The sequence below is a fragment of the Labeo rohita genome, chromosome 23, assembly GCF_022985175.1.
Source record: "Labeo rohita strain BAU-BD-2019 chromosome 23, IGBB_LRoh.1.0, whole genome shotgun sequence".
NCBI classification, from domain to species: Eukaryota; Metazoa; Chordata; class Actinopteri; order Cypriniformes; family Cyprinidae; genus Labeo; species Labeo rohita.
This window is the reverse complement of record NC_066891.1, coordinates 26,300,323-26,323,218: the sequence shown is the minus strand read 5'-3', so window position 1 is coordinate 26,323,218 and position 22,896 is coordinate 26,300,323. Positions and strand designations below refer to the sequence as shown.

General features: G+C 35.4%; 1 protein-coding gene across 3 annotated transcripts in view; it reads left to right on the top strand.

Moving 5' to 3' along the window:
• Positions 1-10,654: 10,654 nt before the first annotated feature.
• The window catches only part of nav1a (neuron navigator 1a), a 161,669-nt gene continuing 149,427 nt past the window's right edge, over positions 10,655-22,896 (top strand). For all 3 annotated transcript variants that reach the window (XM_051095863.1, XM_051095862.1, XM_051095860.1), the window contains exon 1: positions 10,655-11,248. The gene's annotated coding sequence lies outside the window, so the exon portion shown is untranslated. The remainder of the gene's footprint in view (positions 11,249-22,896) is intronic.

Sequence of the window (22,896 nt, the reverse complement as noted above, 5' to 3'; positions counted from 1 at the left end):
TGTTGCTAGCATGTTTCTAGATGATTAGCAAGATGTGTTTCTAATGATGATTAGCATGTTGCTAAGATGTTTCTAGCATGATTAGCATGTGCTAGCATGTTTCTAGCATGATTAGCATGATTCTAGCATGTTAGCATGATGTTTTTAGCATGTTAAGATGTTTCTAAGCATGATTATTAGATGAAAGATGTTTCTAGCATGATGATTGAAGCATGTTGCTAAGATGTTTCTAGCATGATTAAGATGTTGCTAAAGATGTTTCTAAGCATGATTAAGCATGTTGCTAAAGCATGTTTCTAGCATGATTAGATGTTGCAAGATGTTTCTAGCATGATTAGCATGTTGCTAAGATGTTTCTAAAGATGATTAAGATGTTGCTAGCATGTTTCAAAGATGATGATTGTTGCTAAGATGTTTCTAGCATGAAGATGATGTTCTAAGATGTTTCAAGATGATGATCAAGATGTTGCTACATGTTTCTAAGATGATTTAGCATGTGATTAGATGTTTCTATGAGATGATGATAGCATGATTAAAGATGTTTCTAAGATGATTAAGAAATAGCATGATGTTTCATAAGATGTTTAGCATGTTGCTAGCATTTCTAGCATGATTAGCAAAAGATGTTGCTAAGATGTTTAGAAAGATGATTAGCATGCAAGCATGTTTGAAGATGTTTCTAGCATGATAGCATGTTGCAAGATGTTTCTAGAAGATGTAAGCAAGTTGCTAAAGATGTTTTAGCATGATAGCATTGCTAGCATGTTTCTAGCATGATTAGCATGTTGCTAGCATGTTTCTAATGATGATTAAGATGTTGCTAAGATGTTTCTAGCATGATTAAGAAAGATGATGTGAAAGCATGTTTCTAACATGCATGAGAAAGATGAGCTAGATGTTTTAGAAGCATGATTAGCATGTTGCTTAGCATGTTTCTAACATGATTAGATGTTGCTAAGATGTTTCTAACATGAGAGCAAGATGTCACTCAAGATGTTTCAGCATGATTTAAGCATGTTTCTAGCATGTTTTCAAGACATGATAGCAGTGATAAGCATGTTTCTAAGATGATAGAAAAGATGCTAGCATGTTTAAGATCAAGAGAAGATAGCATGAGTTAGCAAGATGCATTTCATTAAGATGTTTCTAGCATGATTAAGTTGTTAAAGATGTTTCTAAGATGATGACATGAAAGATGTTTCATGTTGATAGAAGATGTTTCTAGCATGATTAGCATGATTAGCATGAAGATAGATTTTTTAGATGATTAGCAGAGATAGAAGTTTAAGATGTGCTAAGATGTTTCTAACATGATTAGCATGTTGCTAAGATGTTTCTAACATTAGCATGTTAGAAAGATGATGTTTCTAGCATGATTAGCATGTTGCTAAGATGTTTCTAAGATGATTAAGATGTTGCTAAGATGTTTCTAGCATGATTAGCATGTTTGATAGAAGCATGTTTCTATGAGTTGCTAAGATGTTTCTAGCATGATTAGCATGTTGCTAAGATGTTTCTAGCATGATTAGCATGTTGCTAAGATGTTTCTAAGATGATTAGCAGTTGCTAAGATGTTTCTAGATGATTAGCAGATTGCTAAGATGTTTCTAGCATGATTAGCATGTATTAGATGTTTCTAGATGATGATTAGCATGATAGATGTTTCTAAGATGATTAAGATGTTAGATAAGATGTTTCTAGCATGATTAGCAAGTTGCTAGAGATAGATCTAAGATGATTGCTAGATAGTTAGATAGATAGATAGATAGATAGATAGATGAGATAGCAGATAGATAGATAGATAGATAGATAGATAGATGAGAGCATGATTAGATAGATAGATAGCATGATAGATAGATAGATAGATAGATAGATAGTTTATAGATAGATAGATAGATAGATAGATAGATAGATAGATAGATAGGGATAGATGATAGATAGATAGATAGATAGATAGATAGATAGATAGATAGATGAGTTTGAATGAGTTTAAATGGATTAGAAATACAGTACATAGAAGGGAAGCTTGATTGAGTCTCAAAGGATTCTGGGGATTTTTGACAGTTGAAATTTGAAAAGTGTTGGCTCATTTGAACATTCCGTCAATGTAAGTCTATGGGATTTTTCCCAGTTTTAAACGTCATTTTTAGGAAAACCGTAAGTCCGATCAGTTAGAAAAGATATAGCAACTCGAGTCAGATCAGTCTGAAGATCTGGGCTGAGTTTGGAGTTTGTAGAGTTAAAGCTCTAGGAGGAGTTAGCAGTTTAATTTTAGTCTCAGAAGAATAATAATAATAACTAGATAAAAATTTTTCCAAGACAAAGACAAACTTTAAGTTGGTTTAGAAGAAAGTTTCAAGAAAAAGTTTGAAAAAAGTTGAAAGAAAAAAGTTTGAAAAGTTTGAAAAAGTTTGAAAAGTTTTAAAAGTTTAAAAAGTTTAAAAAGTTTAAAAAGTTTAAAAAGTTTAAAAAGTTTAAATTTTAAGCATGTTTTTAAATGTTTTAGAAGTTTTGAAGTTTTAAAAAGTTTAAGAAGTTTGATAGATGTTTAGAAATGTTTTAGAAGATTGATAGCATGATTAGATAGATAGATAGATAGATTAGCATGTTTCAGATATGATAGATAGATTAGCTAAGATTTCTAGCATGATTAGCATGTTTAGCATGTTTTTAGCATGATAGCATGTTAGCAAGATGTTTAGCATGTTTCTAGCATGATTAGCATGTTAGCATGATGTTTAGCATGATGATAGCATGTTGCTAGCATGTTTTAGCATGATGAGCATGTTGCTAGCATGTTTCTAGCATGATTAGCAAAGTTGCTTGTTTAGACATGATGATGATTGCTAAGATGTTGCTAGCATGTTGCTAGCATGTTAGCTAGCATGATTAGCATTGCTAGCATGTTTCTAGCATGATTGCATGTTGCTAGCATGTTTCTAGCATGATGGATAGATTGCTAGCATGTTTAGCAAGCATGATTAAGATGTTGCTAGCATGTTTAGCATGATTATTAGATGCTAGCATGATGTTTCTAGCATGATTGCTAGCATGTTGCTAGCATGTTTCTAGCATATTGATTAGCATGAAGTTGTTTAGCATGTTTCTAGCATGATTAGCATGTTAGCTAGCATGTTTCTAGCATGATTTAGCATGTTGTTAGCATGTTGCTAGCATGTTTTAGCATGTTGCTAGCATGTTTCTAATGATGATTAGCATGTTGCTAGCATAGTTGCTAGCATGTAGCATGATTTAGATGATAGCATGATTTTTTAGCATGATTAGCATGAGCTAATGATTAGATAGATTTCTAGATATGTCAGCTAGCATGATAGCATGATTAGCATGTTGCTAGCATGTTTCTAGATAGATAGATAGATAGATAGATAGCATAGATGATTAGATAGATAGATAGCAGATAGATAGATAGATAGATAGATAGATAGATGATAGATAGATAGATAGATAGATAGAGATAGATAGATAGATAGATAGATAGATAGATAGATAGATAGATAGATAGATAGATAGATAGATAGATAGATGAGTTTGAATGAGTTTGAATGGATTAGAAATACAGTACATAGAAGGGAAGTTTGATTGAGGCTCAAAGGATTCTGGGAGTTTTGACAGTTGAAATTTGAAAAGTGTTGGCTCATTTGAACATTCCGTCAATGTAAGTCTATGGGATTTTTCAGTTTTAATCGTCATTTTTAGGAAAACCGTAAGTCCGATCAGTTAGAAAAGATATAGCACACCGAGTCAGATCAGTCTGAAGATCTGGGCTGAGTTTGGAGTTTGTAGAGTTAAAGCTCTAGGAGGAGTAGAGTCAGAAATTTTAGTCTCAGAAGAAGATAATAATAATAAGTAATAAAGTTTAATAAGTTGGCTTAGCCAAGATTTCAAGTTCAAGAAGTAGCTAATAATAATAATATGATAGTTTATTTAGAGCATGTTTCAGAAAATATGAGAGTAAGAAGAATAATAATAACTAGATATGTACATTTCCTGAAGAAAATGTGAGTGGTGCTTGCAGTGGCAAAACTCGGCCCTCGGTTGCTAGGGTGCTGTAATGGTTGCTAGGGTGTGACTATGAAGGTCATAGGTCATTACTTATTGGTTACTTGAAAAGTAAAATGAGTATGAAGAGAGAGAGAGAAAGGGTTCCTAAGGCCCTGCATGTGTGTGTGTGTGTGTGAGAAAGTGACAGTTGAGATTCAAATTCATGAACATTCTGCCATTGTAAGGGATTTTTTTGTTAGTTTTTTCGTCCGCTGTGTACGATCATCGTATGCCCGATCACTTAGAAAAGTCATAGCACACCTCTCCTCAATAAGCCGCACGATTTGACACCTCATTCATGGGTCTACGACAAACGGTGCGGGACGAAGTTTTGTCAGGGCGAATAGTAATAGTAATACTAGATAAAAGTTTTGTCAGGGCGAATAGTAATAGTAATACTAGATATGTACATTTCCTGAAGAAAATGTGAGTGGTGCTTGCAGTGGCAAAACTCGGTGGTTGCTAGGGTGTTGCTATGGTTGTTGCTACCTGGGTGGTTGCTAGGTTGGCTAGGGTTGCTAGGGTTTGAAAGTGTTGCTGGGTGGTTGCTGAGAACCAGGGTGGTTGCTGTAGGGTGGTTGCTAGGGTGGTTGCTAGGGGTACCCAGGGTGGTTGCTAGGGTGGTTGCTAGGGTACCCAGGGTGGTTGCTGGTTGCTGGTTGCTAGGGTGGTTGGGGTGGTTGCTAGGGGCGGTTGCTGGGGCTACAGGGTGGTTGCTAGGGTGGTTGCTAGTGGTTGCAGGGTGGTTGCTAGGGGTTGCTAGGGTGGTTGCTAGGGTGTTGCTAGGGTGGTTGCTAGGGTTGCTTGCAGGTTGCTTGGGTTGCTATGCGGTGGGGTGGTTGCTAGGGTAGGTAATTTGCTGCAGGGTGGTTGCTAGGGTAGGGTGCTATGGGTGGTGGTTGCTAGGGTGGTTGCTAGGGGGTGGTTGCTAGGGTAGGGTGGTTGCTAGGGCGGTTGCTAGGGGGGGGTGGTTGCTGGGTGCTGCTATGTGGTTGCTAGGGTACCCAGGGTGGGCTAGGGTGTTGCTATGCGGTTGTAGGGTTGCCCAGGGTGGTTGCTAGGGTGTTGCTAGGGTGGTTGCTAGGGTTGCTAGGGTGGTTGCTAGGGTGTTGGGGGTGCGGTTGCTAGGGCTAGGGGGGGTGGTTGCTAGGGCGGTTGCTAGGGTACCCAGGGTGGTTGCTAGGGTGTTGTTAGGTAACAGGGTGCGGTTGCTAGGGTAACCAGGGTGGTTGCTAGGGTGTTGCTATGCGGTTGCTAGGGTAACCGGGGTGGTTGCTAGGGCGGTTGCTAGGGTACCCAGGGTGGTTGCTAAGGTGTTGCTATGCGGTTGCTAGGGTAACCGGGGTGGTTGCTGCTATGCGGGTGTTAGGGGGTATGCGGTTGCTAGGGTTGCTAGGGCGGGGTGGTTGCTAGGGGTTGCTAGGGGTTGCTAGGGTGGTGCTAGGGGTGGTTGCTAGGGCTAGGGGGTGGTTGCTAGGGGTGTTGCTAGGGCGGTTGCTAGGGTACCAGGGTGGTTGCTAGGGTGGTTGCTATGCGGTTGCTAGGGTGCTAGGGTTGCTAGGGTTGCTAGGGGTGTTGCTAGGGTGGTTGCTAGGGTTGCTAGGGTACCAGGGTGGGTTGCGGTTGCTAGGGTACTTGGGGTGGTTGCTAGGGTGGTTGCTAAGGTACTTGGGGTGGTTGCTAGAGTGTTGTTAGGCAGTTACTAGTTGTCACAGATCATTACTATGGAGTCTTATAGAGTTCTTAGCCTGATTAAACACTTAGCTAATCACTATTAGCATGTAGCTATTCACTACTAGCATGACTAGCATCTTAAGGATTCCTATTTGCTAGCATGAGTCAAAAGAACCAAGTCCCATGTCTCTACGATGTTCTGATGTAGAGATATAGGTCTTGATAAATGGTTGCTAGGGTACTGTGTTTGGTTGCTAGGGAGTGGCTTGGCAACTACCAATGATGACACTCCAAAGTCTGCCTGCCAGCATGAATGATATAAACCAACCCCCATGTCTCTATGACATTCAGATTTGAAGATATGCCTCTTCAGGTTTGGGTTGCTAGGGTGCTCGATAGTGGTTGCTAGGGCGTGGCTAGGAAGTGTCTATGGTGATTCATGATTGGCTGTTTACTGCCCCGAATCAAATGAGCCCACCCCCATGTCTCTATGACACTGTGATCCAAAGATATCCATCTGGGCTTTTATAATGGCAGTCTATGGGATCAGTTGCTAGGGTGCTCTAAATGGTTGCTAGGGCGTGGCTTGACAGCTTCACAGTGATCCTGAGAGTCTGATTGGTTGTCTGAGTTAAATGAGCCCTCCCCCATGTCTCTATGACACTGTAAACCAGAGTTATGTTCAATGCAAAATTCCTATGTAAATTACCATAGTAGGAAAAAAAACATGCTTTTCATGGGCCGTCCCTCCCCATAGTATGTCAATGGGGCCACTTTGGGGGGCTCTTGCGCCCCAGGGGTACAACTTATACCCCATTGTGAGGTATGTTCTCGCACAGCTTGCAAGCCTCTCCAGATGTGGTGAATCGCATGTTTCTACGAAATTCTCGCTCTGCGCTACGACCCCTCAAAGTTGGCCGCAATGCATTGTCTATGGGATTTTTCGGCTGATTTTTCGCCCCGTGTACGAACATCGTACCCCCGATCGCTTATAAAAGTCATAGCACACCATTCCCGAATAGGCCGCACGATTTGACGCCCGTTTCATGGGTCTGTGACAAAAACTTTAAATAGCATTTCAGTAAGTTTGTGTTTTGATGAACCAGAATATTAACACAATTGACCCTCCGCAAAGACCCCCACCACCCCACTGTAAAAAAAAGCTTATCTTACTTAGTATTTTTGTCTTGTTTCTTGTCAAAATATCTTAAAATTGTCAATATTATATTTTATTACAAAAATTTAAAATATTACATTTTGCTTAAAATAAGTACAATTATCTGCCATTGGGGTACGTAAAATACTTTTGTTTTAAGAATATTTTAGTTACCCCACTGACAGACAATTTTACCTGTTATAAGCAAAATTCACTTAATTTAGTTTCTGTCCCCTGGAAACAAGACTTAATATCTTATGTCATTTTATTTATCTAGTAGATGCATCTTAATTTAAGAATTTTTAGATATGTTGACTAAAAACAAGGCAAAAATACTAAGTGAGATAAGACTTTTTTTGCAGTGTATTTACTGTGAATATGAAACAAAGTCTCAGCCTTTAAATTTTGTCATTTTTCATTAAAGGAATTGAACAAAACATAAATAGTATTTCTACCAGAAAATACATATTTCTAACCCCCCCCCCCCCCCAGGACAATTACCATAACGTTATTAAGCAGTGCTGTGATTTTGTATTTTCCTAACCTTTAGCCTGCAAGTTAGCATGTTGATAAAGTATGTAAGTCTCACAGCTAGAAACGACGGCCCATGTTCCTGCAAACCTTCATCACCCACCGCTTTAATTAGTGTTTCCTGCACCCTATTCAGCGCACATCTCAATGAAACGGAGAAGATGCCCATTTACAAGCACAGCTGTGTCTCTATAAAGCCCTCCTGCGGTCCTCATTAAAACATCCTCTCTGTCGCTAACAGCTAGTTAGCATTGCCTGGGCTTTACACCCAGTCCCTAAATTACTGTTATTCCCCACTTTAAAAAAGACTGCTCTTATTTTAGCACATTTACTTGGTACTGATGCAGAATTACAGTGATTGAAGTGGATATTTTAAGTATGTCAAAATGAAGAGGCTGTTGGTTGTACGCTACGCACCCTGGGGGCTAATTCTTCCCTGTTTGTTAGACCAGTGTCAAAGCTAATGAGGCAATATGTTCCTCAATGTACTCACAAGATGAAGATATTGAATATTAAATCCTCCAGCTTGTAGGAGGATTTTAATTCTGAGAGCGTGAGCTTAATATGTTCTCTGTGCTATGCTGACTATTACACTAAACTGTTCATGGCCATGTGCAAATGTCAGGGTATGAAATTTATTTTACAATTTATCATACATTCTGGAATGAAACACTGTGGTCTGACTTGCCTGTGACCTCTTTGAGATCACACTTTGTGATATTTCATTACATTATTTTAAAGGGATAGTTCACAAATGAAAATTATGTCATTAATTACTCACCGTCCTGTTGTTCCGAACCCATAAGACCTTTGTTCATCTTCAGAACACAAATTAAGATATTTTTGATCAAATTTGAGCACTTTCTGATCCTGCATAGACAGCAATGCAACTGACATGTTCAAGGAAAGGTAGTAAGGACATCGTTAAAATAGTCCATGTGACATTAGTGGTTATGAAGCTATAAAAATACTTTTTGTGCGCAAAGAAAAAAAAAAAAAAATACAAAAACACGTCTTTGACACGTGTTTACGAGCAGTGTTGGGGAAGGTTACTTTTAAAAGTAATGCATTACAATTTAGCGTTACTCCCTGAGTACTAATAACGTTACTTAGTTACTTTTTATGTAAAGTAATGCGTTACATTACTTTTGCGTTACTTTTTAAATCTGGGCAGGGCTTGATTCTTTGTTTTTAATATAAAACAATTCTAATGTAAAAGCCCTTTTACACCAAAAGTGAAATGAATTCACCTCAGGCTGAAAGAAAAGTACATTTATGCAGGAGATCACTCTTCAGCTATAAAAAAATAAGCACAAATGTTAATCTAAAGTAATTTTTGCTTATTAGTATGGTTGAATTGCATCATCGAAGGTCAGCAGCAAAGACACTGGTTAATAAAATGGGATTAAAATACATAAAGGATATTTGTTTTATTTAACAGTATAGAATACAGTAACATCATGTTTACTCCCAATTTCCTGACAGGAGACTTGTCAATCAATAAATCACTTGAAGTTGACAAAGTGTTGATATCTAAGTGTGTAAGCTGTTTACTTACTTTTTAATTAGTCTTCCCATTAATGCCATTATATTGTTAGTTCAGACTGATTTGCAAACGCATAACGCGCATGAACACGAGGCAGGATTTATCGTTTGAACCAGTCACAGCCAAACATAACCAGTCATATCCAATCATATTGCGATGGAGGCCCTCCTCTCACATGACTTTCCCCCATTCATTCTCATTTACCCCCCACCAAACTCACCGCACGCTTTAGGGGGTCTGTTAAAACTCAATGGGCTCAGGGGAGGCGAGAGAGACGCAGACTCCCGCTGTAACTACCCACTGGTGTCGCTGTTGGACAATGTTTCTTTAGAAAAATGAGTTTTAGTCACTTTTTAATGTCATATTTTGTAACATTTGTGTTGTTTTATTTTTGTACTATGAATTTTTTTCTCATTCAGTTTTGTCAGAAGTGGGAGCGTCTTCCGGTTCAAAGTAAACAAGCGGGACGTGACACTCATTCATTGAACAGTTGACAGGAGTGACGGGCAAATGAAGCCTTGTGAAGCACAGAGACTTTCCTCTGACTGTTTCGGGAAAAGATTTAAAGCTTTGAGAGTTTCGAAAACAGTACGCTCTGGTGGTTAGTAAAAAATAGAGTAGCCAAAAGCCTGTGAAGCTCTGTCAGAAGAAGCATTCACCACAATTTCCATAGATCCACTCGTTATATGCACAAATGAAAGCCTAACCGTGTGTGTGTGTGTGTTTGTTGAATTTATGACTCTGATCAATTAAATTACCCATTAAACAGTGCCATTAAATGCAGGATAAATATCAATATGATGTAAGAGAAGAATAGTGTACACATATATTAATTGCGTATGGCAAATATTTAATTTTCCTGAAATAATTTGTATTCATGCATTTATGAATTCAGGGTCATTTACATTTGATCAGTTCTATGCAGATTTATACAGATTCAAACAAGTCTGATAAATAGACTTACAGTCTTTACAATGGCATGCACTGTATAAAGGTCCTAGATCACACAGTTTTCATAACTTTCAATGCTGTTTTATAGAGTTTTTGTCTTCAAGAAGTCTTTTGGCATGTTCTTAAACAACAGTACTTCTATTCCTCAAAGTACTCAAAGACCCAAAGGTCTACAGCATGGCAGTTTCCCAGTATTTAATGTCAACTACTCATATAAAGTGTGAGCAAAATAGCCATATTTATAACATAAAAGTGATGTCAAAGCCAAACAGTACAGTGGTAAACCTCAAAACCCACACTTTAGATAGACTAAGCCTGGATTATTTACAGCCTTATCATTCTGCCACTGGTTTTATAGCCCTCACACACACACACAGTTGTATTTGCAGCATCAGGAGTCTTTATCAGAGTCTTTCACCCGCATCCCGAATTTGTTCTTCATGTCCGTTAGCTTCATCCTCCTAATGGCCCAGGTAGCTACTGCTGTAGGAGAGAGCTAATATTTCACGCCAAGCAGGAACCCAGCCAACGGGTCCATTTACTGGCAGATAGAGAGAGAAGAGAGAGAAGAGAGAAAGCGAAAGAGGGAGCGATAAGGGAGAGGGGGGAGGATCCGGACTGCAGGCGGACTGCGGCAGGAGGGGTGTGACGTGATCGAGAGAGAGAGAGAGAGAGAGAGAGATGGCAAGATACAACCCTCAGGCTGAGTCTCTGTAGCAGAGAAGCAGCAGAGATGCTCGGATTCCAAACAGAAAGCGCTTCATGTCATAAGTGGATGTGGTTTTTCATCAGTCGGCTGTGTTTGGAGGTGTAATGAGTGTGTCATTCTGAGTCAGGGCTAAGCGGGATGGATGAGTCAGTGTAACACTTGTTAGTGACCCAGTATGTATGACAGGACAGTGAGTTTGAGGACTGCAGAGTGAGAGTGTGTCTGTGTTTACTCCCAGAGAGCCATGCTTTCATTCTGCTTCAGTTCAGTTTGGTTGGGCTTCATTTAACTGGATGATATTGGGTTTTTGAACAGTTTTGATGTTGTCATTGTGTCAGAAGAGTTAGGTCAGCTTTCAATAACTTTTGTGAATGAGTAAGACTTCCTCGCGTTAACAGAATTGGAAACCGTTGATTGGCCGAGGGGCTTTGCTGCCCTGCGAGAAAACTTCCTGTTTCCTCCGAGTGGACTTTGTGTTTCATTGGGAAGGCACGCCAAAGGATGCAAGTGTAATCCAGGAAAAAACACATCCTATTGTTTCTTAGGAACGCACGCGGATCCGTAGCCCGCGCTTCTCAACGGCATTACGAAGAAACGTTCTGCACAGTGAAGACGTAAGGTAAGAGATGTTACACTCACATACATTTACAGTTATTTTAGTTATTGAATCTTTGAGAGTGACTGCCACTGTGGTGTGGGAACATGATGACAGGTTCTTGAGGAGCGTGACTGTCTTAGAACAGAGTGAGTGCTTGAAAAATGTTTGATGGGTCTGTGAAACAGCATCTGTACTGTACTTGACTGGCATTATATCCTAGTGTATTTCAGTACTTCTCAAATGGTTTTGCTTCTGAAGACTACTGAGAAAAAAATTACATCAGAGTCTGACCAATACTGCACTTTTCTATGGCTTTTGGGATTCGCGATGTGATGAGTGACTTTGTGGTTTAGCACACACTTATTTGAGGCTTTGTTTGGTTGTTTGATGTGTTCAGATCCTAATGCCTTCTTTTGAATAACTCAACAGGCTTGTCTTTATAGTTTGAGGGTTTCGGTTTATAAATATCTTTTTGACTTTCAATGGTTTCATAGTCACAGCAACCAAATAATGCAAAGTATGGTCATCACAAAGCATGTTTGTCCACATCTAACTGGGTCATATTTACCTTGAGTAGTTTTGTTTAGATTTTTCAAGGATGAGGGCATGTCTTGTTGACATTTGTCAAATTTGGCTAATTTTTTCCAAGTGACCGATGAGTTTGTGCCAAAAACATTGTTGATTTTGATTGGACACAGAATCCAACAGCTGTTTTATTACATTATATTACATTATATTACATTATATTATATTATATTATATTATATTACATTATATTATATAGGTAGCTATATAGGTAGAGGTAGATCAGTTATGGTTTACACCAATAACTAAAGTGGAAAAACATGTCAGTAAAATTTATTGACAAAATTAACAATTAATTATTATATTATATTATATTATATTATATTATATTATATTATATTATATTATATTATATTATATTATATTATGATAATTATATAATTATATTATACTAACCAACAGTTTAAAAAAAATGAATCAACAAAATTAACAATAATGAATTAACCATAAAAAAGTTTTGTAATTATGTTGTTATATTATAGAAATTATTAATAAAAGAAAAGAGTAGAAATTGAATCAAATCAAGTCTTTTATGTGTTTTTAAAAAGCCAAAATAGACTATTCTGTTCTGTTCTGTTCTGTTCTATTCTATTCTATTCTATTCCAGACAGTCCAACAGTGGTTTATTCCAATATCTGGAAAAAACATGGCAATAACTGATTATTCAGCCAGCGTTATTAAAAAAATCTATATTATAAATGAAAGCTTTATTAATTACCAACATTAACAAAGAGTTTACCATGAAAATGTTTGTTAAATGAAAATTGTTATTGTTGCGTTATAGAAATAATTTACAATAAAATGTCTGAAAAGTGTAGAAATGGAATCAAATTAGTCTTTTATGTTTTTAAAATTCTATTCTATTCTATTCTATTCTATTCTATTCTATTCTATTCTATTCTATTCTAATTTCAGACAGTCCAACAGTGGTTTATCCCAATAGCTGATTATTTAGCCAATGTTATTGAACAAAATAAATATTATAAATACAAACTTTATTAATTACCAAAATTAACAATGAGTTTACCATGAAAATGTTTTGCAATTGTTATTATGAATCAAATCAGTCTTTTATGTTTTTAAAATGCCATTCTATTCTATTCTATTCTATTCTATTCTATTCTATTCTATTCTATTCTATTCTATTCTATCAATATAAATAATATTTTAGGTGTTTTTAAAGTATTCTATTCTATTCTATTCTATATCAATAGCAAATCTTTTATGTTTTTAAAGTATTCTATTCTATTCTATTCTATTCTATTCTATTCTATTCTATTCTATATCAATATAAAATCTTTTATGTATTTTTAAAGTATTCTATTCAATTGCATTCTATTCTATATCAATATAAAATATTTTATTTGTTTTTAAAGTATTCTTTTCTATTCTATTCTATTCTATTCTATATCAATATAAAATATTTTATGTGTTTTTAAAGTATTCTATTCAATTCAATTATATTCTATTCTATATCAATATAAAATCTTTAATTTGTTTTTAAAGTATTTTTTTTCTATTCTATTCTATTCTATTCTATTCTATTCTATTCTATTCTAGACAGTCCAACAGTGGTTTATTCTAATAACTAGGGTGGGAAAACATAGCAATAACTAATGTACTGACCAATGTTGTTAAAAAAAAGCAGTGTTATAAATGACATTCTATTAATTACTAAAATTAACAATGAGTTAACCATGCAAATGTACAGTGAAATAACGGAAAAGAGTAGAAATGGAATCAAATAAAGTCTTTTATGTTTAAAAACATTATTCTATTCTATTCTATTCTATTCTATTCTATTCTATTCTATTCTATTCTATTCTATTACAGTCCAACACTGGTTTATTCCAGTAACTAGGGAAAAATTCTATGTTTTCCAGAAGGATTTTGTTGTGATGATTAGATGAAATGTTCACATTATTCACAGAAGGGAAAAGCAACAGATTGAGTGCAATCATTTCCAATTACAGACTAATATCTTGACAGTGCGATGATGTACAGTAACATCTGTTTGTTATAAGCTATTGATTGTTTGAAGTATAAATATTTGTGTCCATCTTTTTTAAATTAATACGCTCTGTCACACATGCTGTTTGTGTTAAGCATATGACATTGTGGCAGCATCATTTCATTTACGAATGACAGGGTCAGGGTCTCTGATGTGGCAGAAGAGCTTCAGACCAGCTGATGAGGACATGCGAGAAAAACTCAACCCTTTTTAACCTTTTATCATTACACACCTACACACACACACACACACTGAGTGTGTGATGACAATGGTGAGCAGTGAAGGCGGTCAGAGCTCATTTTGATGTGCTGAACGGAGGTGAATTGAGTTTAAGAGAGAAGGACCTCTGACCGGGTGACCATTGTGTTTGCCTTCGTGAGTCACACTGTCAATCAACACACTGGTGAAAACACACTGGTTTGTGATTAACTGGCTCATTGTCTGCTGTGTTACTCATACTTTATCTAACTGGTCAAACAATACGCAGTTTTAAAGAATTAGGATGAACATTCAGAACATTTGTTTGCCACAATGAAAAGTAAAAGCTTTTAATGTGACAGCTGATTAATGAGCAACAATCACAGCTAATTTGTTTTTAAAAAATTATTATCTTAAAAAAAAAAATAAAAAATGAACATGTCCTATTTGGGTGAATTAAGACAACTTTAAAGAGAAATTTAAGACAAAGTCTTTTCTGCTCATTAAGGCTGCATTTGATTAAAAATACAGTAAAATTGTGATATATTATTGCAATTTAAAATAGTGGTTTTCTATTTTAATATACTTTAAAACAGAATTTATTCCTGTGATGCAAAGCTGAATTTTCAGCATCATTACTCCAGTCTTTAGTGTTACATAATCCTTCAGAAATCATTTTAATATGTTGATTTATCAATGTTGAAAACAGTTATGCTGCTTTTTTTTTTTTTTTTTTTTTTTTTTTTGGAACCTGTGATCATTTACATTTAGTAGAGACTTATATTTCAATTAAATATTAAGCAGCACAGCTGTGTTTAACATTGAGAATAAGTCAGCATATCTGAATGATTTCTGAAGGATCATGTGACACTAAATACTGGAATAATGAAGCTGAAAATTCAGGTTCTCATCAGAGAAATAAACTATAGTATATTAAAATTGTATTAAGTATATTAAAATAGAAAACTGTTATTTTAAATTGCAAAAATATTTGATAATATTCTCTCTTTTTTTGGCATTTTCTGTATTTTTGACCAAATTAATGAAATTTTGACTAGCATAAGATGCTTAAAAAAACACAACTTTAAAAATCATATTACATAAAATACAACAAAACGTATTAGCTACCATCATACAAAACGCAAACATACTAGCTTTCATAATACATATAAACAAATAAATAAATAAATAAATAGGGCAGACATATTAACTACCATAATACACAAAATAACGCAGCAGTAAATATTTTACTTTACTAAATATTTTCTACATGAATATAAGATACCATCATACATAAAATAAAAGATATCCATAAGGTAACATCTTGCACAAAATTAAATAAAACTAAAACATACTTAATAGCTAAAAACATATAACAAAACAAAAATAAAGCTTTAGCTACCATACTGAAAAAAAAACTAAAATATTCTTAATATCTATCATAAAACATGCATATTAGCTACCATACTACAGAAAAGAAAGAAAGAAAGAAAGAAAGAAAGAAAGAATATGTATATATATATATATATATACACTGTAAAAAATAAAATGCACAATTTGTTGAGTCAGTTTAAAATAATTTGTTACCCTGCTGCCTTAAAAAATTAAGTTTAGTCAACTCAAATAAGTTTAGTCAACTTGAAATGTTAAGTTGTACTAAGTAACAACTTAGATATTTGTGTTTGCTAAACTTAACAGATGGGTAAGTAACCCAGCTGCCTTAAAATTTTGAGTTGATTCAACTCAAATATGTAAGTTGTCACTTAGTATAATTTAACATTTCAAGCTGAATAAACCTTTTTAAGTTTAGTGAACTTAAAATTTTAAGGCAGCCAGGTAACAAATTACTTTATATATATATATATATATATATATATATAACGTAAAGATAATACATTATGTAAGTCAAATTTTAATTAAATTAAATGAAATCTGTAGAAGCAATAACTGCAGCAAGTAGCCTATGGTATTCTGGTGGAAAATATTGTTACCATGTACATCTCAATAATATCTTTGAATAATGAATTTTTCATTATATTAACCACAAATAGCTACCTAACTAGCACTTTCGTTAGCAACAAGGCCATGATATTAATTCTGTGTTGTTTTTATGCCGTCCAGAGGGAACGAGGACTTACTTGAAATGCTAATTACATTTGATAACAGGGTTTGTGGGCTCACAGTGCTTTCAGAGAAGTGCCGAAGACTCGCTGTTTGGTGGTCACACTCATATTGGCTTTTAGGAAACATATTGACATAAACTAAGAGTGTCATGTTTGAATATGAATTGGAAAATGAAACCATTGTGTCCTGTGCCGCTTCTTATGCTGTGCAGTAGGTGGCAGACTTTACACAGATTCACACCCGTCCACACCCGTCCATCTCTAGTTTTCTAATCAGTGCAGGGCATGACAGAATGGAGCAGACTGCAGATGTACTTCCTCATGTGGTCTCTCGGTGTAGGTTTAGCAGGTGGGTCAGCCTTGAATGTTGTTTGCCTGTTAACAGTCGGGTCAGTCCATGTGTTGACTCGTGATAAGGAGGTTGACATCAGGTGTGATGTCAGCACAGACTGAGATAAACACCATGGGAAACATCCTGTGCTTTTCACCTTTACGAGCATCTCTGCTTGCTAATAAACCAGGTCCTTATTCCTGGGGCTGGCTGGATAAATGTAGTCACTATGTTATGACTGTGTGCTGATAACCAGTCTGACCAACTAGCAGTTATTTAAGGGGTAATTAGTCTTACTTTTCAGATTCAATTTTGATCAGTCTCCGTAAAAATGTTCAACTTACAACTTACTTATAAGACTAGTCTTAAGTATTTTATTCAACTGGCAGCTGGTTTTATGTGTGTGTAGGTTGATGGTCGCTGTGGCATACATACGTACATATTAGCTTCCATAATACAAAAAAAACTAAATAAAATATACATATTAGCAACCATGATATGTAAAAAACTCTAAAATATAATTTACATATTAGCTACACTGTGAAAAAACAAACATATTAGCTATTATGATATATAATAAACAAACAAATATATAAAGAAGATAAGACGTACATAGCTACCATGATGCATAAAAAGATACATAAACAATAGATAAATAAAACATCATTATTAGCTACTCTGATATGTAAAATAAAACAAACATATAGGCTACCATGATGTGTTAGAAAATAAGCTAATTAGCTAATGTATTGATACATAAAAATAAAACAAACTTAGAAAACAAACTTATTAGCTACCATGATACATAAAAAATAAATAAATAAATAAATAAATATTAGCTACCCTGTTATGTAAAATAAAAAATAAAACATAAAATAAAACAAACATATAAGCTACCATGATATGTTAGAAAACAAATATATTAGTTACCATGATACATTAAATAAATAAATAAATAAATAAATATTATACATAACAAAATAAAACAAAAATATTAGCTACCACGATATCTTAGAAAACAAACATATTAGTTACCATAATACATAAAATAAATAAATAAATATTAGTTACCATGTTATGTAAAATAAAAAATAAATCATAAAATAAAATAAAACAAACATATAAGCTACCATGATACATTAGAAAACAAATATATTAGTTACCATGATACATAAAATAAATAAATAAATAAATAAATAAATATTATCTACCCAGTTATGTAAAATAAAAAATAAAACAAAAAATAAAAAAAACATATAAGCCACCATGATATGTGAGAAAACAAATATATATCATGGTAAACTAATAAATAAAACGAAACAAACATATTAACTACCATGATACATATATAATAAATACATAAATACATACATACATACATACATACATACATAAATATTAGCTACCCTGTTATGTAAAAAAAAGAATAAAATAAAACACACACGTTAGCTACCATGATATGTTAAAAAATGAAAAAACAAAAAACATATTAGCTATCATGATACGTAATAAACAATAAATAAATAAATAATACATATTAGCTATCTTGCTTATGTAAAATAAAACAAAATCATTAGCCAACATTATATGTATAATATATATATATATATATATATATATATATATTAGCTATCATGATATGTAGCAAACCAATAAATAAATAAATAATACACTATAGTTTTTATCACAATAAAAGTGTGAATTAAATTGTATTTAAATTAAAGTTCAGCAAAACTAAGAAAAACACTGTGATTTTTGTTTTAAAACCCTGTGATTTTCACCTTCATGAGTGTTTTTTTCTTGCTAATAAACCATCTCTCCATTCCTGTTGTTGTGTATGAGGTGATGGTCTCTGTGTCGTACCTTGTGTTTAGGCATGTGTCTGACTGACTTTCTTGTGGATGGAAATTTCCATGGCATTACGCACCAGAGCGGGGTCCCATCTGCTGCTGCTGGACTCCTAATGATTATTAATAGGGTATCTGAAGAGCCCCAGACCTCCCCTGACATTTACAGGATAATTAAAAAAAACAAAGATAACATAGATATGGATGGGCTCAGTGTCTGCTGGTCATTCACCTCTGTGGCTCAATCTTCCCCTTTTTAAATTGAAATATTATATAACACAAAACCAGACAAACAGAGACAGACAGTCACTACACATTAGCCTCTGATCTGACCCACAACGGTGTTGCTCTAATGTCTGTCTTAGATTGAATAACCTTTCCTTCAGAGATTCCGGAATGACTTGGGAGACAGAGATTTATTACGAGGTCATAAGCCAAAGATGTCATGCACATAAAAGGTTCCCTATCCAATCACTTTGTCTATTTTGGACTGTTTGTGGCTTGTCAAAGCGAGGAAGCCATTCAGGTGAACTAGCAATATGTTATTTTCCTTTCCAACTCAGTACTGCTGAGGGTTTGGCTAATGTAGAGTTTGGTGTATGAACGCCCAAATAAATGATGCTTCCTGGTGGCAATTAAACTGCAGCTCTTTTCTGTGATAATAAGTATGTACAGTTCAACTGCTGCTTTTAGAAGAACTGATACAGGGCCTTTCATGGAACCGGTAATTCATGAAAATAGCAAAATGGGTGGGTGAATCCCAGCTTCAGTGCTGATATCACACTCACACTGCATCCAAATATGCCTGCTTCACAAAAAGCAGTGATCCAAAAGATTAATATGTCTAAATACACCTACCGGCCACTTTACTAGTACCGGGTTGAACCCCCTTTTGAATGAACAATACTCAGGTAGGCTGTGGCCTTCGCTGGGAGTTTGATTGACAGGTGATATGGCCAATCATAACGCCTAATCTGCCATGTGTCCGACAATCATACTAGACAGGAGAGTAGATTAACATGGGTGAACTTTAACTTGAAAAATGATGTGTATTGACATCTTTCCGCGGTTGAATCAAAATACCTTCTGATGTTCATTCATGTTTATTCTGTGCTATAACCAGTAAAGAAGTGCCTCTTGACCTGAGGTGCTGCAGCGATCTGTCACGACAAATTAAAGATTGTTATTGTTCGAATTTCTTAAAAAAATAGCAGGTGACATTATAGAGCAGCAAACACAAATTGCACAGCAAACAGAGAAACATAAAACATAAAATTACCTCAGGAATTCACTGCTAGTTTGGACAACATTGTCTTGCCTCCTTTTAAGTTGCAGAAGAAAAGAGTATGTATTGTTTTTATTCTACTACATTGACTACGTTAAAGATCAGATAGTTTATGCTAGATTCACTTTTTAGATGCACTCGAAACGTGCATGCTGAAGACATCTACTGGTTAAAGTCGTGTAAATGCTAGTGATGGGAAGTTCGGATCATTTTACTGACTCGGACCTTTGAGTCTCATTCAGCAAAATGAACGAATCTTTTTTCAAGTCTTTTTTCATTTAGAAAAATCTAGCATATGCTGGTAGGCATGTTTTGACCAGCATAAACCAGCTAAGGACCAGCATAAACCAGCAAAGGACCAGCTTAAACCAGCATCAAAACATACCTACCAACATATGCTATTTTTTTCACCAGGGATGTCTATTTGCTTCTCTACAATGTCGCCTGCTATTTCAAATATGCAAGCCTTTGTAATTTGAATGAAGTCTGATTAGCTGTCATTCTGAAAGGGATCCCAACGAAATTGTTCCCATGTATCATGATAGTCGTGGTGTGAACTCTGCTATTCTTTTAAATTTGAAACAATTTTTAGAACATTATCTTTATAGTTATAGTTATTGTTCTTGGTGCGAACAAGCCTTAAGTGCTCAATTTTTTTTTGTATAGCTGTTCAAATTGTTGTTTTAAATGTGGCCAGTATCAGATTTCTAGGACTTTGGAATTGTGGACTTTGGAACACTTGCACAGCGCGCCATAATGGTCTATTATTAATAATCCAATAACAGACCAGGCAACCTTCTCACAATCTTTTATTCAGTATTGGTGAGCTTGTGTGAACTGTAGCCTCAGTTTCCTATTCTTAGGCTACGTTCACACTGTGAGCCTTAGTGCTTGATTCAGATTTTTGCACAGATCTGATTTTTTTGTATAGCTGTTCACATTGTTGTTTTAAATGTGGCCAATATCATATTTCTAGTGTGAACAGATCATGGTTCTGAACTGACTCGCATGCACAAAAAAACAACAACAACAACAACACAAAAAAAAAAAAAACAGGGTTGCCATATTTTCAAAACAAAATCCACCTAGTTGCTACTCAAAACTAGTCCAGAACTAGTTATCACATTAGTGGGGTCACTTCAACCCACAGAGTTGAAAAAAAACAACAACATGTGGCAACAGTGGAAAAAGTAGCATAATTCTGCTGGAAAATTGTGGACTTGGCAACACTTGCGCAGCACACAGTCATACGAAGGTAAACTCGGAGGACATAAAGTAAGAGATTATGTGTTTATTTATAGTGTGATCTGCTGCAGAAGCCAGCAACATTATGTGCAGGCAATATGAAAAATAAAGACAAGAAGAGAGTTGACAGAAGAGTTTTAAAACTCCATGACACAAGCCCTCAGGTTTTGTTTATATAGAGTTCTCATTGAAATACTTATGAGTTGACACATCACACTTCCACTGACTACGTTTCGCAACAGTCTTAATAACTCTGAGTATGTAAAATCTTTGAAGTGACTCCCATGAGCGCAGAATTGTGACTAATGTTGATCTAGAGTGACGTAAAAGTCCATTCAGACGGTCGCATTGCAAAACATCTGACCTGTATCAGATTTAGTGCCAGATATGTAAGTGGAACAAATCGGAATGGAAAAGATCAGATTTAATGTGGTTTGTGCTGAGTCACAAAAGAATTTGATGATAAATTTAACCATATAATGATCCATGAACGTGTAAGCTGGAAAAAACGGCATGGATGCCGATATTCTCAAATCGGTTTGAGACCTCATTCACATTTGGAAATAAATCTGATGAATTGGATATATGCATTTGCGTCTGCCATGTAAGCAGACAGATCAGATATTCCTCTGTTAATGCATGTCGTACATCATTAAAATAAAAACTGACGGTGGCATATGACGTCAACTCAGCTTTTTCAGGTCAGTGCCAGCAGTGTTGCAAAGTCTGTGGTTTTCCTGTGGAATTGGGCTTACTTTATACTGTTGCCTGGGGTTGTTTTTTTAGTCTTGTTGTTTTTTAGTTTTAGTGTTTTTTTTTTTAGGTTAAAGTGATCTTTCCTCCAAAAAACCACAATTGGGCTATTTTTGAATTGTAGCTGGACTGGTTTTGCTTTGCAGACCTGGCAATTTGTCAGTATCTGTCTATCCTTGGTTGTTTCACCAAGTGTGTAGTGTAAATGCTGATATTGGATATGAGTCACTTTTAAAAGATGTAATCTTAACGTCAGGAATAAAAAAAAAAAAGGATATAGTCAACAAACCGGAATTGGGCATCAAAAACTGCAGTGTAAATGCGGCCTGAAATCATCTTTCTTCCCCATCCTAATGTTTTGGTTGCGTTTTAACAGATCGTCTTGAACATGTTTCCATGCCTAAATGCACTGAGTTGCTGCCTTGTGATTGGCTGATTAGATATTTGCATTAATGTGGAGTTGAACAGGTGTGCCTAATAAAGTGGTTAAAACGATACACAAAAAGTACCTAGCTGAATAACCTATTGCTTGCATCCTGGATTCTGAAAGGGGTAATTCAGCACAGCTGAAAACTGTAATTGACCACTTTTCATGTTGGTCAGACACACTCTTCCTGTCAGTGTGGGCAATTCATAGCCAGAATAAGTTGCAAACTGGTCCAGACTTATCATACTCATCGTTATCCTATATACAGTCAAAGACTGTAAATCTACACATAGATGGAGTGGTTTGCCATACAGTATGTCAGTTACAGATGTCAATTAATCATATTTACAGTGTTATAATATAATACAAATATTGCTTAGAAATGCCTTCAACCAGATAGCACATGTACGTTTGCAAGATGTCTGTTAAAGATCGCTTGATCTGGAAAGTGTCTGCTGTGTACAAACATCTGACATCTGTAAGTTTTACATACGTTATAAATCATAAACATCTTAAAGACATCTAATAAATGTCTATTTGACATCTGATACTAGGACTGTAAATTTATCATGCTAATTTGTTGCCATTTATTTTGGGGGGGAAAGGTGTTAAAATGGCTAATGCATTTAATGCACTTGCCCGGCCCAGACCTGTCATTTGTTATTTGTTCTTCAGACATTCCTCTTAAAAAGAAGTCTCATATTTGTGCAAACTGACACACATTTGGTTTTTGACCACTGAAAACGTGTACATTTTAACGATTTACCTGGAGCCATATTGAAATTCCAATATCTCTGGAACTGAACAGCATATGGTTTTAAAAATGAACATGCCAAAAGGAAAGTTGGTTAAGACCCAATATCC